The following is a 15399-nucleotide window of genomic DNA, read 5'->3' as shown; positions in this document are numbered from 1 at the left end:
ATTCGGATGACTAGCCTACCATCAAGAGGAGTAAGGATTCAACAAGCTTTATATCGACTGCTCCCTGATCTTCTCCAGCTTTAGCTAGCCCACCAATAGATCTAGCCCCGATCTCAATAGCACTGTTGGTGGCTAAAACCCAACATTGGCAGAGTACCGAGGTGGTTCATCCACCTATGAAGGAACTGACTGTGCACTCAAGATCAAGTTCTTCTCCAGCACTGCTTCCGACATCGGCAAGATCAGCTCGATCAATAAGGCAACGATAGTAGCCCATGGAGACCTTCATCTCTTTTTCATCGATCAAAAGAATCAATCTCTCCTAAGTATCTCTATTAGAGACACCAAGACTTGGCCGAGATATACTTATGGTAGTTTTGCCTCAAAGAGATTTGGATGCTCGGAGGTGGGATTCTACAATTGAGCAAGTAATGAACCATGGTTTCATCAGTTTGCTCGATGTAACTTTTTTCAATTTAGATATACTCTTTTTCATGCCTTTTTCACATTAGTTTCTTACCGATCTTACTTTCATTTTGCAGATAGCGCTGGACCTTAAGTTAATGCATGAAAATTTGGTCTGACTTTATGAAAATAAAAAGTTCTTAGAAGGACTCAAAGTTGAATAGGATAGAAGTAAGGTGGCTGAAGAAAAAGAAGCCAAGACCACTGAAGGCCTGAAAACACAGCTTCAAGAATAGTTGGGCCAAATGAAAGAGAAGAACCGAACTCTGCTGGACTAGCAGAGGAAAATAAGTGGGCATGAAGAAAGACTTGGCAATTTATGCAAGGAGGTCAAAAAGTTCTTTGAGTTGGAGGCCAAGCTGAAGGAGGCCGAGAAGATTATGGCAGCTCGATATAAAAGCATTCTTGTATTTCAATATAAATCTGAAAAGCAAAAAGATAATGCCACTAGGGCTATGGTAGATTTCAAAGCTTCAAAGCATTTCAAGATGAAGTCACTGAAGCTTGCGAAGAGGCATTTGACTTCGGGTTCTAGAGCTATAAGGACTTGATCAGGAAGCTTTTTCCTAACCTTGACCTAAGCAAAGCTAGTCTCGAAGCGACTATCAATGCAACAACCAAGGTGGCTTAAGAATCAGTAGCCAAGGTCATCAGTAAACTGATGTTAGATACTACTCCTACTACCACAGTGTCCTAGTTGGTTGCCAAGGTGACTCCTCAACCTTCAACTAAAGCTCTCCCTACCAAGGTTCCACCATTTGAAGTTATATCAGTAGAATCTCTAACAGCTGACAAAGATCCGGCTCTAGACTCTGCTCCTCCATCTAATGGTCCTTCGGCTAATGCCTAAATCTGTCTTGTAATTCTCTTTCTTTCTTTCTTTAAACTATTATATTAGCTCGACGTAGATTTTATAAATACTTCTTAAATCAATGAAAACACTTTTCTCAAGTGCCTATTCCTTCTCTTTTTTTTTTCTCTAACATCAGGTTTCGCTGACCTAATCCGACTTGATTTGTGTTTTGATGTCTTGAAAAATCCTTAAGATTTCTCCAAGTCTTTCAAAATGGATAACATTTGACTTCGATCAGATCAATAGTAATAAATATCATTTGACCTCAATTGGGTCAATAATAAAGTTAGTGTGGCCTTATATAGTAAGTATCAAGTTATTGTAATGATCCGATCTTTAATAATCTGATCATTCAGCTAAAAGGAAATCAATCTGAATAATTTAAGTATTCAAGAAATACCTCTATTTGAGTTCAGAGTGGATAGGTTGGATTCCTTACATATCTGACAGGATTTCAACCTGTGATGCCCCACTTTCCTTTTGAGGGCATGTTGCCTAAAAGTTTGACTCTAGAACATAAATCTCTTTGAATCAGTGTTGTAAAATCCAATCTATAGATTTAGGTACTTCACGTCGGATATTTATGGAGTTGAACCTGAAGATCAAATGTCTCAGAGTAAATATCCATGAAATTCAATCTGGAGATCTGATGTTTCATATTAATTATTTGTGAGATCCAATCCGAAGATCAAATATCTCATGTTAATCATTTGTGAAGTCCAATCTAGAGATCGGATGTTCTAAATTATGAGGTCCAATCTGAAGATTAGATATCCCAAATTAATCATTTATGAGGTCCAAACTGAAGATCGGATGTCCAATATCATACAGTACAATCTGGAGATCGGATATCTCAAGTTAATCATTTGTAAAGTTTAATCTGAAGATCGGATGTCCCATATCATGAGATCTAATCTGGAGATTGGATATCCCACGTTTACATTTATAAGGTCTATTGACATAGAATTTTATCTCGAGATTGGATCAGTTGGAGTTGGATGACAAGATAGGTAGGCGATGATAGCGGGACCTGTAAGAAAAATCTCCTACCAGAGGTAGCTCCGATAGGGATCTTCCAATGCTTAAGTCAGAATTTTGACAATAGATGGCACTACTACTGAATAGGCCTATGGTAGTGCTTGCTACGACAGCGATTCAAAAATCACTACCATAGCAAGTATAGCAGCGATTATTCATAACCGCTATCATATGTTGGACATATGGCAGCGGTTATAAGTAACTATTGCTATAGGTGATCTATGATAGCGGTTAAACGTAACTGTGGCCATAGTCTCGACCTATGACAGTGGTTACAAATAACCACTACAATAGATTCTAGATATTAAGAGGTTGATTAACCATGGCCATAGGTTGGAGATGTAGCAGTGGTTACAAATAACCACTGCCATAGGTTCGACCTATAGCAGCGGTTATATGTAACCGCTTATATAGGTTCGACATATGACAGCGATTATAGTAACTGCTGCCATATCTCCGACCTATGGTAGCGATTCAGTGTAACTGCTGCTATAGATCGAACCTATGGCAGCGGTTAATAATAACTGCTGCTATAACTAATTATAGCAGTGATTTCGTGCGACCGTTGCTATAGACTGAATATAATTTTTTTTCATATTTTTTTCTGAATATGATATAATTTTAAAATTTAAAATTCATCTTTACCATTCATTATCTAAATAATTATCGTTAAAGTGTGGTCACAAAAGATCATCTCGATTCGATAGTCCTAGCTATGTCGATTAATAAAATTTAATTTCAATAGTCACGAACGGTCGCATGATGATCTTCTAGATAGAGATCATCGATGGATCTAAAAATTTATAATGATGATCTCGATGATATTTACAGTATATTATCAAAATTTTATTTCAATCGGATATCATTATCATGATCAATTTAGCATGGAATGATTTCGATCGTTAAATAAAAAATAAGTGATGAAAAGGCCAAATGACATCCGATTATAAGATGATTTTTTAGATAAATAATCTTTGCTATAACTTTAATTATTTATATGATGGTAATCATAAAATTCAAACTGTATCTATATGAACCATCCACATTAAGCAGATCTTACAAAAATACAAGCATAATTACTTAAGGACTTTAAGAATGAGTATCAAGAGACATATAATTTTAGATTATTCATATACGTGCAGTTTGAATTTTATGATCATCACCGTACAAACAATTAAAATAGTAGCAAAGATCATTTATCTAAAAAATTATCTCATAATCAGATGCTGTTTGACCTTTTGATCACTCATTTTTTATTTAACGATCGAAATCATCTCGTGCTAAATTGACTATGATAATGATGTCCGATTGAAGTAAAATTTTGATAGTGTACTATAAATATCATCAAAATTATCATTGTAAATTTTTAAATCTATCGATGGTCTTTATCTATCAGATTATCATGCGATCGTTCGTGACCATCAAAATTAAATTTTATTGATCGACATAGTTAGGGCTATCAGATTGAGGCAATTTTTTGTGATGACACTCTAACGATAATTACTTAGATAATGAATGGTGAAGATAGACTTTAAAATTTAAAATTATACCATATTCAAAAAAAAATATAAAATTTATATTCTACCTATGGCAGTGGTTATTCATAACCGCTGCCTGAATAACCGCTGCCATATGTATATTGTAGCGGTTATGCATACACTGCCATAAGTCACATATGGCAGCAGTTATGCATAACCGTTGCAATAGTTGGCATATGGACATAGGTTAGGTCTTTTTCCCAGTCCACCACCTCTTCATTTTGCATTGACGTTTTGATTTTCCTCCTCTCTCTCTCCTCTCTATCCGAGCCCTACCCTCTTCATCGCTAGCCCACCCCACCGCTGCCCCCTCCCTCTAGCACTGCCGTCGGCTCCCTCTTCCCCGATCTCCCTCGGCCTCGTGCCCCGCCTCCCTCTTCCTCGGCCTCCCTTGGCCCCACCTCCCTCTTCCCCTGACCTCACCTCCCTCGACCCCAACCTTCCCTAGCCCCACCTCCCTCGGCCCCGACCTTCCCCGGCCTCGCCTCCCTCTTCCCCTGATTCCACCTCCCTCGGCCCCGACCTTCCCCGGTCCCGCCTCCTTCTTCCCCGACCCCGTCTCCCTCTTCTCTCGGCCCTGGCCTTCCCTGGTCTCGCCTCCCTCTTCCCCTACCTCACCTCCCTCTTCTCTTGGCCCCGTCGTCAGCCCCCTTTAGCCTTGCACCCCACCTCCCTCGGCCCTGACCACCTTTGGCCCTGGCCCCTTTTGGCCCTGCGCTGCGCCCTGCCGCCACCCCCCTTCCTCTAGCGCTGTTGTCGGTGACCCCCACAGCTCTGTGTGAGCCCTCTCTCCACAGCTATAGATATGATTTTTATTTTTTTTCATTTCATATCTTATTATTTTTATAATTATATTTATAGTTATATCATAATAATATTTAATAATAATTATGTCATAATAATATTTAAAAAAAATCATCATCGATGATTTTTGGGCCTTGCCGGTGCCTGTGGGCCATGCCGTCAGGTTCTAAACCATTGGGTTCTGGGTCATGCCGGCGGGTTCTGGGCCATCGAGTTTTGGATCGAGCCGGCTAATTTAGAGCCGTACCAATAGGTTCTGGGCCATGTCGGTGGGTTTTGGGCCATGCCGATGGGTTCAAGATCGTCAGATTTTGGGTCGGATTGGTAGATTTTAGGCCAGACCGATGGGTTCTAGGCCGTGCTGGTGGATTTTGGGTTGTGCCAGTGGGTTCTAGGCTGTCGGGTTCTGGATTGTATCGATAGATTCTGAGCCATGTCGGCGGGTTCGAGGCCATGCGATTTTATGAAAAGTATTTTCTTTTTATTTTTTATTTTTTATAAAAAGGCTGTGTTGATTTTAGACTGAAAATGATTAATTCTCAGCATGATTTTAGTGATATTTTTTTCTAATTTTTTTTTTCTATAAATATTTCAATAATTTCGAACGGCAATGTGATCTTGGATGGTCTACGACTGTTTAGTAGACAACCGTTCACAGCTGATTTATTTTACTTGTAGCGGATACTGAAAGTAATGTTGCAATGCATGATTAAATAGTAAATCTGAGCCTTCCTTTTCCATATTATTTTTATAATTATATTTATAATTATATCATAATAATATTTAATAATAATTATGTCATAATAATTTTTAAAGAAAATCATCGTTGGTGGGTTCTGGGCCGTGCCGTCGGGTTCTGGACTGTGCCAGCGGATTTTGAGCCATTGAGTTCTGGGCCAGGCTGGTGGGTTTTGGGCCTTGCTAGTAGGTTCTGGGCCATGCTGGTGGGTTCTGGGCCATGTCGGTGGGTTCCAAATCATCGGGTTCTGGATCGAATTGATGGGTTCTAGGTCAGGCTGATGGATTCTGGGCCATGTCGATGGATTTTGGGCTGGACCGATGAATTCTAGGCCATCGAATTCTGGACTGTGCCGATAGATTCTGGGTTGTGCCGATGAGTTCTAGGCCCTACCACTTTATGAAAAGTGTTTTCTTTTTTTCTTTCTTTTTTTATAAAGAGGCTATGATAATTTTGGACGAAAAATGGTGAATTCTTAGTATGATTTTAATGATATTTCTCTCTTATTTTTTCTCTTCTTCTGTAAATATTTTAACAATTCCAAATGGTAAGGTGATCTTGGATGGCTTGTGGCTATTTAGCGAGCAACCGTTCATAGCCGATTTGGTTTAGTTGTAGTGGATACCAAAAGTAATATTGCAATGCATGATTAAATAGTAAATCTGAGCCTCCCTTTTACTTTAGAATTAATGTAATTCTTATTATGAAATTTATTGCATAAAACTTTTTGGGTTACTATTTAGTCCCTGTTGCTTTTGCTTGTTGCATTGCATAACGATAGACCCGTCAATGGATTAGTGTACATAATCTATGGTATCGGTATATTTATATATTTTTGTATAGATGGGAGAATTATGTACAATGATCAATTGATTATCCAATTTGGATAGTTTAAAAATTATAAATAATTCTATAAGTAATTACAGTAATCAAACGAGATGCTGAGGGTTCGAAAAAAATTTTGGATAATATTTCTCTTTTGTTCTTCCTATAAGGGAGAACTAAAAGAAAATACTGTCGAAATTTTTTTCGATCTCTGTTGTATATCGTTTGATTACTATAATGAACCTATAGAATTACTGTAATTTCTGAATAGAATAGGACCTACCTATCTTTACCTATTAGTTGGTGATAGGATGCATTTATTGCATATCTAAATATAATATTTAATATATTTTTGTTCTTTCAAATATTTATTTATAATGCATTGGTATGTAATGATGTTTAATGCAAATAATATTTTTTGTTTATAATGCATTGGTATCTAAAAATAATATTTAATACAAATAATATGTTTTGTTTGCCTATGTAATGATCCCATAGTTCTGGGTCATGTCGGCAGGTTCTGGGCCATGCCGGTAGATTCTGGGCCATCAGATTCTAGACCGTGCTGGTAGGTTATAAGCCGTGCCATTTTACGATGGATTCTAGATCTTACATAAAACCATAGACCCATCTTTTGATTAATGTATATATTCTATGGCATCCGTATATTTATATATTTTTATATGGATAGGAGAATAATGTACATTGATCAATTGATTGTCCAGTTTGGACCGTTTGGGAATTACAATTAATTCGATAGGTAATTATCTTGATGTTATGTGTTGTGTCTCATTTTCACACATGATTTAATTACTGTATCATCATTTTTATAATGGAAAAGGGGTAGATGAAGTTAAGTAGACTCTTGCTAGAATATGAGGTTGGATTTCAAAAGTTTCTTGATTTTACTATAGAGAAATTTGGAGACCATGAACTTATCCAATGTCCTTGTAAGAAGTGTATGGGTGGGCCTTGGCTACGTCGTCAAGATGTAAATGATCACCTCACTATTTATGGCTTTAAATCTGGCTATGAAATTTGTTGTGATCAACATGGTGAGCGTAGGTCTCCAGGAGGCAATCAACATGATGGGAAAGTCGAACAAATGGTTCGTGATATCTTTCCACTTGTTGGCCATAATGACGGTGCATCTACATCCATATCTGATCCTGTGGTTGGTGGAATGACAAATAGTGAGGATATGGAGAAAGTCCACAAGTTGGTGGAGGATGCTAATATTCCATTGTATCTTAGATGTAAACATATGGCAAAGCTTAAGTTCTTAATCCGATTGTATCATGCAAAATGCTCGAATGGGTTTAGTGATAATGGAGTGAACTGTATACTAGAGCTTTTGTGGGACATTCTTTCAGAAAATATACAAATCCCAAAGAATAATTATGAGGCATCGAAGATTATTGAACAGTTGGACTTTACTTACACCAAGATACATGCATGCCCTAATGATTGCATGCTCTATTGGGAGGGGGATGCCAATCGAAATGAGTGTAGGAGAAGCAGTATATCAAGATGAAAATAGAACAAAGATGGAACATCGACCTGTGTACCTCAAAAGTTGATGTGGCACTTTTCTTGGATATCGAGACTACAAAAGTTGTTTATGTCTGTGAGGATATCGAAAGACATTAGATGGCATGAAGAGGAGCGAACAAAAGATGATATATTGAGGCATCCAGCCGATGGAGAGGCATGGTAGAAGTTTAATGAAATACATTCCGATTTTGCACAAGAGATACGCAATGTGAGGTTGGGCTTATCATACGATGGTTTCAATCTGTTCAAGTACATAAATATCAATCACAGTGTATGGCCAGTGTTTACTCATGTTTACAACCTCCCACCATAGATGTGTATGAAAAAATCTTTTGCTTTCATGACAGTGCTCATCCCTGGACCAATGGAGGTAGGAAATGATACTGATGTCTATTTGCAGCCTCTTATTGCCAAGCTGAAATAGTTGTTGAGCATTCAAGGTGTCTCAACTTTTGATGCTTTGATGAATGAGTCATTCTCTATGCGCGTGGTGCTTATGTGGACAATAAACAACTTTCCAACTTATGCCCTAATGTTGGGTTGGAGCACGAAAGGTGAGCTAGCATGTCCGATTTATGGAAAAAATATCCGATCTAAAATGTTAACACATTGGAGGAGCTTTAGTTTTATGGAGTATCGATGTTTCCTCCATCGAAACCATCCATATAGAAGAGATCCATGCTCCTTCGATGGTACTATTAAAGAAGGTGAGGCACCTAGCTGGATGTCTGAGAGTAACGTGTTGAGAGAGTTGGATGGTTTTAGTGTTGAATTTAGAAAAGATGATCTAATTGATGTGAGAAGAGGAAGCGTTGATCAAAGGCAGATGACATACACTTTAATTAGAGAAAAAAAAGTATATTCTTTGACTTACCATATTGGGAGACAAACTTATTATGCCACTGCTTAGATATCATGCACATTGAAAAGAACATATGCGAGCTCCTATTGGCAACAATCTCAAACATCAAGGATAAGACCAAGGATGACTTAAATTTTTAGTTTGACTTGAAAGAATGGAGTATTAGGAGATCACTTCATCCGGAGCCGGTAGGGGGAGAACCGTGGAGGCTCCCTCATGCATGCTATGTTATGAATATCTCTGAATGGTCCACATTTCTTCATATGTTGGAGAATATAAAGGTTTCAGATGGGTACTCAAGTAACATATCAAAGTATGTGAATAGTAAGGATGTCAGACTTGATGAATTGAAGACTCATGGTTACCATGTGTTGATGCAGGAGTTGATCTCAATAGCTATTCACTATGTGTTATCAAAAAATGTGAGAATGGCTGTTATTCGTCTTTGCAACTTCTATAGAGATATTTGTGCAAAGAGGTTACTTAAGAAAGATGTGAAGGAAATGAAGGCAAAGACGGTGACTATATTATGTGATCTGAGGAAGATATTTTCATCATCATTTTTTATAGTTATGATGCATCTCACCATGTACCTTACAGAGAAAGTTACACTTGGGGGTCTAGTATTATGCCGATAGATGTACCCTACCAAAAGGAATATTCAAACACTGAAATCTTATGTAAGGGATATGAATCGTCCGGAGGGATCTGTAGCAGAAGATTATTTGGATCAAAAGTATATGAATTTTTATATCATGTACTTAAACAAGCTCAAGACATGTCGTAACTGGCCAATGAGGAATTAGGATGATTAGTATAAGTCAATTGAGCCTGCATTTGAGTCTATTGCACAGCCAAGTAGACTTTCCACTTCATACCGCCTCACTGATTTGAGCCTTGAGGAAAGGGATAAGGCACATCGCTATGTGCTGTTTAATTATGATGTCATTGATTCGTACATAAGGTGAGTTGCTCTATCTTATTTATTTCTTATTACTTAAAAGAAAGTACCCCATTACACCTAAATTTATTCTTTATGCATGTAGCAAATACAAGGAGGTTATAAGAGTAAATTATGGTGCTCTAAGTTTGTAGAAAAAGAGAAAATGCACAGCAAAGAGTTCTCTGAGTGGTTTAAAGATCATGTAAGTGAATACATATTCCTATCTTGTATATTTTATTTGAATATGTTTACTAATTAGGTATCATCTTCTCAGGTGTGGAGATTACCGCACGGTGATGTGAGCTCTCAAATGCATGCTTTTTCAATGAGACCTAATCATACCATACTGGAGTATAAACAACTCATCATTAACAGCTACAGGTTCAATATTCACAACCGATCCATCAATATGGCAATACAAAATAGTGGCGTGATGGCAAGCACCATCATCGGGTGTTATGGTAGCTTGAGGGATTTACAGCCTCATATGGAGAATCTAAACTATTATGGGGTTGTAGAGAAGATAGTCATTTTGGACTACTATTCTAAAGAGAGGGTTGCATTGATGAAATACGATTGGTTTGATACCTTGTCTCAATCAGGGATGAAGATTGATGAGTGCGGTTTTACTCTCATCAATATGCATTACCATCTCCGCACTGAAGAACCATATATACTTGCCTCCTAAGCTAGTCAAGTCTTTTACGTTAGTGATCCCTTAGAGCCTTAATGGAGTGTTGTTGTGAGGATGATACCTAGGCATATCTTTGATGATACCAAGGTTGATGACGATGTTGGACTATGCATACAAAGTGTTCTTCTAGGACAAAACTTACCTGGTATTGTCGAGGTCCCAAATATATTTGTCAAGAGCGATGGTGATGTCCATATTGTAGATGCCACTAGATGATGAGTTCAACATCTTGATATAAATGTTAGTGTTTATTTATTGATACTCTACTAATATTATTGTTCAACAATATGTTATATTGGTTAATGTTCATTAGTGTTGCAAGTTACGATGACACTGAAATGCCATCTAGCTTTCACCTCCATCCCTCGGTAGGCTACGTGGAGCCCCGCATTTGAGCCACTACCGGAGCATACTCCATCCACCTCCGTAGTAGCTTCGACTTCGTAAGCACCATCGGCATCTGAGCCTCCACCGACAGCCATATCTCCAGCACATACTCTAGCCATCGATGAGGCTCCATCGGCATCTACGTCGTACGATCTCAGTGAGAGTAGATTTTTATTATATCAATTATTTATTTATTTATTTTTTATATAGTTATTGCACACTCTTATATATTTGTAATGTATTTTCATCGCAAGTGCATCATCTAATAGGATAGTTCGTGGTTCCACATGTATGCCTATGTGTGGAACTACCAGCATTAGGTCATGGTGGAGTATGATCAGGAGGAGAGGCCAGTAGAGGAGACCGCACAGGAGATGCATTCTTTTTTTAGAGTGCTTGTGAGGCAGTCCAACATCATTTTCGTACTGTCCTAGACTGATGATTGATGGACACTGGTGTCAGGGACTGGGTGTGGGAGGAGATTTGGATAAGTGTATCTTAATTATATATATATGCATGTGATATGTTTATATCATGTTTGATTAGAATAATTTCGTAACTGACTTCTGATAACTTTGTGCAGAAGAGGTATAACTTTTCAGATTATGAGAGGACTCGAGATACCCGACTGTAGAAGATTAGAGAGTTATATCGAAACTACAAGATCAAGCTCCACAGAGGGTGGCTAGAGCACTATAGGGACACTGAGGAGGACCTTGTTCTTTGGATCCAGGACAATCCCCTGAGTCAATGGGAGGGGATAGTCAGGCATTGGAGGAGCCAGGAGTTTCAGGTTTAATTTATAACTTATAATTTTTTTATTATACTGATAATTATATTTAATTTTAACTTATGTGATTTAAATACTTTTTAGGCTACCTCTCGTTAGAACCAAAAGAATTGGGCTGCTCAAGAGTGCACGCACACTCTCGACCGTGAGTCTATAGCCAATCATATGCATAGAGATGTAATAAATTTTGACCATTAGTTTATATTGAATTATTATTTTTTTATATATTTTTAACAAGCTGATTAATTGTTATAGCTGAGGAGAGAGGGGGTGATGCCCATCCGTAGTATCATCTTTCAATCCAATCATATGGACAAGAAGGGCAGGCTGATGAACATCATAATTGAAAGAATTTTTGTAAGTAATAACTAGAGTATGATTAGTATGATTAGTATTATAATATTTCTTATTAGATTTTATTTGAATTTATAACTACAGGAATAGTTAGATGTACTTGTGGGCGAGGGTCCGGACACCTTTAGCCCCTGTGACCCTGTATCTCAGGTCTTAGGACCTAAATACTCTGGAAGGATTCATTACAGGCCTGAATATATGTCGACGAGCTACTGGTCTAAGGCGAGCGTCTCTTCACATGCTTTCAGTGTCGTCAATCGGGAGCAGCTTCACGAGACCTTGGTGCAGGCAGTTCAAGCTCAGGAGCGTGCATCTCAAGTCGAGGAGCGTGCATCTCAGCTATAGAGTATCATATCCGCTATGGTGACACAGCTCTTCACTCATCTTGGAGCTGATTTTTCTAGCATTTAGGATATGCTGGCTAGCATTTTAGTTCCAGCCCCTCCAACTCTTGCTCCAGCTCCTCCAGCTCCAGCTCCAGTCCCTCTCGATGATGATGAGATGCTTGGAGAGGAAGATTTAGATTTAGTAGATTTTTGATGTATTTTATTTTTATTTAAAAAATATTGTAATACAATTTGATCAGTAATAAAATTTGAGTATTTGAGATATATTTCTGCATTATTATTGAGTTTTATCTAAAATTTTTGGCTCTTTCAAATTTTAATTTAAGCAATTATATATTGAACTACGTTTATCAGGTAAAAAAAGGCAAAAAAGGGGCAAATTTATATTTTTTTTGCTGTTCAACAGCCTACGGTAGTGGTTGCGCAATCGCTGCCATATCCGTGTCAACCGCTGTCATATATTTATGCCAACCACTGCCATAATCTATGGCAGTGATTCAATAATCATTGCCATAATCTACGGCAGTGATTATAAAACTACTGTGGTAGAAGATATAGTAGTGATTTTCTAACCGTTGCTAGTGCATCTATAGCAGTGGTTTAGGAACCGCTGCTATGGATGCTCTAGCAGTGGTTTGAAAACTGCTGCTATAGATGCTATAACAGCTGCTATATACCACTGTGATAGATCTGATTTTAGCAACAGTTCAATAACCGCTGCTATACCCATGTAAGGCAGCGATTGCAGTAACCGCTACAACAATCACTACCATAGACTTATGTTGACGACGACAGTCGCAGTGATTGTGAAACTGCTGTCGTAAGCTATGACAGTGATTTTTTGAGCTACGATAGCAGTTTCAAACCACTATCGTAGTCCTGTCCTATAGTAGTGATGGGAAAGAGTGAAGAAAGGAGATTTTTCATACCTTGAGGGTCTCCTATAGGCTTTTATTTATAGGTAGAGGCTGAGGAGCTATAAGAAGAAGAAAAATCAGACGATTAGTCTTGACTTATTTGAAGAGATTAGATCATTATTGAAGAGATATATTTATTATTTCTTTCTTATCTACTCTATGGGCAGCTGTCATATCGAGATCGTTTGAATTTTGAATGAGACACAGGATTTGAGAATCTGAGAGGGTCAATCCTTCCTTTATATGCTTCATGACTTTAGCTAATATAAAAATTATTTCCAATATAAGCCCCCATACTCTCGAGTCTGAGTCAGAATTGGGTCGGACTTAGGGAGTACTTCAGTTTTGCTAAAGATGTGCTATGTCTATAGCTTCTGATGAGGTGAGGGGTTACATTACCTTAATATTTATCATCCAAAGGCCATCTCATTTTAATTTAAAGCCGATCAAAGGCTCCTTCAGTCAGGCCGATCAAAGACCGTCTCATTTTAATTTAAAGTCGATCAAAGGCTCCTTCAATCGGACCGATCAAAAGTCAACTTATTTTAAAACCGATCAAAAGCTCCTTTAGTCAGACCGATCAAAGATCACCTCATTTTAATTTAAAGCCGATCAAAGATTCCTTCAGTCGGGTCGATCAAAGATCATCTCATTTTAAAATCGATCAAAAGCTCCTTCAGTTAGCTCTGCTCGCTGAAGAGCAAGAGGCCTTCGAGGATCCTATAGGTCGCTCCTCATTTATTGTCGAAGTTGACGGGCTAAGGATCGTTATAGGTTACCCCTTATCTGTTATCGGAGTTGATAGATTGAGGGTCCTTGTAGGTTACCCCTCATCTACTATCAGAGTTGACGGACTGAGGGTCCTTGCAGGTTATCCCTCATTTCTCGATCAGTCAGGATCTTCATGGGCATTGGCTTTGTTGAAAAATAAGTATGACCTTTGGGGGTCCCTATAGGTTAGCCCCTACTTCCCAAACTGACAAGGTTCCTATCTATCTAAGTTGGATTGACGAGCATTAGGTGTCCTTGTAGGTTAGTCTCTATTTTTTGCATGGCTAAGGTCTTCACAATGACTCGCTGAAGAGTGAGTATGGCCTTTAGAGGTCCTTATAGATTAGGCCCCGCTTCTTAGTCGTCGAGGTCTTGAATTACAGATCTGTACATAAAAGATGAGAGAACTCATTAGACTAGCTCTAGCTGGATATTTTGATTTTTTAGTTAGATCAAAATTTGGAGTGAAATAATAGGTGGTTAGAATGGTATTACCCTATTTTAGCCAGTTTGCTTCTCCTTGGCTTTTTTCGGATCAGTTTTGGGCCTCATTGGGCTTTACTTCGGCTTCGATCCTTTTTCTTAGCTGTTGGTCTTTTGCTTGATAGTCCGACCTTGGTTTGCTCAAGTTGGTCCTTTGATAATCTTTGGCCTTCCGGTGATATTGACCCTTTGAGGCTGACTGTCTTGATGGCTTATGTCTTGAGTTATCTTTATCTTAGCTTGATTTTTATTTTATTTTTGAGTTTGATATCCACCGTAGCTTTGTTTAATTTTTGCCTCGGCTCACGTGCTCAAGAACCTGTTATTTTGCAAGAAAGGAATAGAATAGTGGATGAGGCTTGAGAGCCTATTATCATGAAAGTTATGAGTTTTATTTGAGAGTCTTTGGATTTTGGTTGGCTCATTCCTTTTATTTACCTTAGCTTGGGCTTGAGCTTTGCCTCAGTTTGGATCTATTTTTGAATTAGCTTGATTTTAACTTTAGCTCGATCTTGATCTTATTTCAAATCGACCTTGATTAAGCTTTGGATCAGCCTTGATCTGGCTTTAGAATGGCTTGAATCTGACTTTGGGTCGGCCTGGATCTTGCTCCGGATTGATCTTGTTCTGGGCTTTGGATCGGCTTGGATCTGAGCTCGAATTGTCCTAGATCTGGGCTTTGGATTGGCTTTATTCTAAGCTTTGAATCGGCCTTGATCTAGCTCAAATTAAAAGCGTGTCCCACTTAAAGCTCCTGGGTTTGTGGTGCGCCAGCTTGGTCCATGTTGGATGCAGCCTGATCTGGGATTTTTCATAAAAGTCCTCGTACTTATGCAGGCCGCGAGCCTTGTCTATCTAAAAGGAGAGATCGGCCATTCTGTTGCACGACATCGATGGGTGAGGTGGCTTTGGAGGCCCGAAGCTTGAGTGAGCGAGATCAGCGACATTCTGTGGTAGTCAAGGAGGACCATCTCTTCATTGAAGCCCACAACCAGCTCCACCTTGGACTTCGCTCGAGCCACTCGATCCTGCAGT

The sequence above is a fragment of the Elaeis guineensis genome, chromosome 5, assembly GCF_000442705.2.
Source record: "Elaeis guineensis isolate ETL-2024a chromosome 5, EG11, whole genome shotgun sequence".
Classification (NCBI taxonomy): domain Eukaryota; kingdom Viridiplantae; phylum Streptophyta; class Magnoliopsida; order Arecales; family Arecaceae; genus Elaeis; species Elaeis guineensis.
Note: the sequence above shows the minus strand (reverse complement) of the source record.